Source organism: Empidonax traillii, unplaced genomic scaffold, assembly GCF_003031625.1.
Source record: "Empidonax traillii isolate 1590-97213 ecotype Southwest subspecies unplaced genomic scaffold, ASM303162v1 scaffold227:size730986, whole genome shotgun sequence".
Classification (NCBI taxonomy): domain Eukaryota; kingdom Metazoa; phylum Chordata; class Aves; order Passeriformes; family Tyrannidae; genus Empidonax; species Empidonax traillii.
The window spans coordinates 524,947-528,350 of NW_020955420.1; positions in this window are offsets into that span (position 1 = coordinate 524,947).

Sequence of the window (3,404 nt, forward strand, 5' to 3'; positions counted from 1 at the left end):
AACAAGAAGATTAAAATTGGAAAGTCAAAGCTATTATCACTCGTGGCTCCCATTTCTCCTTCTCTGACAGATGTCATTGCAGTGACTGCACTGAAAGTCCAATGTGTGAATGTAAGGCCATTCCAGACCTTGATTGCTGCAAGATGTGCAGAAGAAAACAGAATTCTGGGAGCCAATTTACAAGGGAAGTGGGTCCTGGAATCCTTTGGAAGGATGCAAGTAACTTCCTCTTCCATCCATCTGTCTTTAAACCAGTCATGTCTGTTTGAGCTCTGAAACCTTCACTCAGTCAGGCAAAGTGATACCTCTAAGGAAGTTTGTAGAGTGTTGTGGGGTTTTTTTCAAAGTAGATAGAATGCAGTGAGCATAAATATTTTCCAAACTTTCCTTAAATTTTTTTCCTCCAAATCTCCTGGGCTTAATGTTTTTCTTCATCTTATTCAGACAGTACTCTGTCCAGTCCCTAGAAGTGCCCGGGAAGTGTGCACTGCACAGAGAATAGAAATCAAAGCCATGCTCTTTAGTCTGCTTTTGTGTAATACCAACTCAAGCTTCCAGTCCCAATTTTTAAAATGCGATTAAAGTGTAAATTACAAAAGATAATACTGTTCCCAAGGACAGAAAAAAATATTAAAATAAGTTTGCATATCGAAGAGAGAAAAATCAATCATTGGCAAGAAGCAGCCTAGGATATGAATGAATTGCATGCCATTTAGAGAAACAAATAAATGCAAAAGAATTAATCAGTAGATTAGAAAGAGTGTGATGCTGCTACAAAATAGAAGAGATTACAAGAGGGCATGAAAGAATGACCGCGTGCATCAAATCATAGCTGGTTTCTGCCCAGATGGAAAAAACACTGAAGAAATGTTTTGAAGAGGGTTTTTTAGCAGGACATGAATTAAAGGTAAATGAATCCAGTTTGTGCCTCTCTCATGTACACACACATACACAAATTCTACTTTCATAGTCAGTCCCCCATCGTGCATTTCTGACCCTCGTTCTTCCTCTGCCTCTTCACTCTGTCTGGAAGGCCAGATTGTGGTGGCACAACAGCAGCATAAAAAATAGATGAGTTTTTTTCTGCTTTTGCATTCCTGACAGATTCCTCACAACTCCTCTTAACTAGACTGAGAACCTGGGAGAGAAAGATGTAGAAACAGTCAGGCACAGCGAATAGAATTAAGAAATATTTGAAAATAGACTTGCAAGCCAAGACATGCAATAGCCAAATTCACTTTAAGTCTCAACAACCCAAGTTCAAAGGTTTGTATTACTCAAGAATATCCTATGTTTAGCCAACACTGCTAATCTGGCACATCTCTTCCTTGTCTAGCCAAGGTTTCTTCCTTTTCCACCTCAACATACTCAGAACAGATAAATGCAGTGTTACAGATACTCATAAGCAGAGGGAACGTGACTGAAACATCAGTGCAGCTTTGAAAGGCAGGCCGTATATCTACAGTCATGATGTGTTTGAATTTTGTTTTGTTGTTCTTCATGCTGTTTGCCAGTAATAAATGGCAATTGTACTTTCCAACCATGTTCAGCTGGGCTCAATGCCATTTTTTGCTGTTTTTGATGGCAGACTTCTCAAAGACATATATTAAACTATCTGGCCGATGCAATAACTCACTAAGGCTGCACTCTTGTTTCCAAGGAGGTCCTATAAGAAGAGGGAAAGTAGGTTTTTTGAGAAAGGCAGCAGTCTTCTGCATTAGTAATATTAAACTTTCCCATGGAGTTTTAATAGCATTAACAAATTATTTTGATAAAATACAGGAGGCTTTGCAGATGTTTTTTTCAGGGTTTCAACAGAGTAAAATGTGCAAGCTGTACACCCACTCCTCGATGGTGTAAGCTCCCTTATAGTCTGTCCTGTGACCATTCTCAAATACAGTAATGTTACAGAGTTAATCTCATAATGGTAATGTGTCCACAAACAAATTACTGCAGTAATGTTGTTAGCTCAATTAACTTCTGAATCTATTCACTACGCAGAATTAAAGGTCATTTTCTATTAAAATATCTCCCTCCCACTTCCTTATCACCCTTTGCAACTTATGGGAGTTAATATTAGAAATCATGTCTATGCTATGTCAGGAAGAAGACAGGATGATGAAGCCAGAAAAAGACCTTATTCTTTACTAACATAACACAGACACGGCCCAAAGAGAACATCTGCCTTCTTTCATGAACACATCTAATTATGGCAAATTGTTAACACCTTGAAGAGGAGTTTCATAGAAGGGTAAACTTTAACATATGCCATCCTCACACATAAAACATCCTGTACGTCATACTTTTTCAAACACATGCCCTTTTTCCTACAACAGTTTATCAAAGGCCTTGTTTTTTTGAAGAGGACTTCAACCTCTTTTCCATTCCTGTGGATGCATTTTTTTTTAGTGCTTGCAAATATTTGCCAGTACAAATAAATCCACAGAAACATCAAACTATGTAATCTGGGAATGCAGTCAGGAGAGGAGACAGTAAGGCCTGCAAAACTGCAAATGCAATTATTTTTCCACTTGTAATGCAAGCCACTACAATTTAGGTCTTCTGCAAAATCCAGCCTTTACAGTCTTTGGGCACTGCAAGCTTCCTGTCCACCTTACAGCTCCTGCTATTCTTCCCCTTGAGATCCCACACTAAAGTCACAGTGAATAATTTGACACTATTATTGCCATGGCAACACCTTGATGTCATGCATACACAGAACCATGATTGACATTCCTGCAGTAACCAACAAAAGGAGGAATGAGGGGAAGAGGGAGAAAACCAGACTCAGCTCCAATACTAATGGGGGAAACAGAGTATCATTGGCTCTGTAAATATTGCTTTTTTCATAAATCTGCCTTCTCCTGTTTTTCACCATGTCAGCATTCCTGTGAAGGGCTCCCATCAGAGCCCAAAACACACACACAGTGTAGAGGGGGCTTCTGTGTCTGAGTTTGGCCAGAGCACAGCAGGTGCCCTTCTGACAGTGCTGTCCCTGGGGAGAAGACTCCATGCTATAGCATGGAAGACTTTTGCCTCAGAGGTTAGTCTTAAAAATGTGCCTTTTAAATGTCATAGGTATGGCCTAAAATAACACAAGACTTTAAACTATGTGTTTTTTGCCTCTGAGGATAGTCTTTAGGTGTTCATCTGGGATCTTTTTTCTCTTTTCTTTTCTTTTCTTTTCTTTTCTTTTTTTTCTTTTCTTTTCTTTTCTTTTCTTTTCTTTTCTTTTCTTTTCTTTTCTTTTCTTTTCTTTTCTTTTCTTTTCTTTTCTTTTCTTTTCTTTTCTTTTCTTTTCTTTTCTTTTCTTTTCTTTTCTTTTCTTTTCTTTTCTTTTCTTTTCTTTTCTTTTCTTTTCTTTTCTTTTCTTTTCTTTTCTTTTCTTTTCTTTTCTTTTCTTT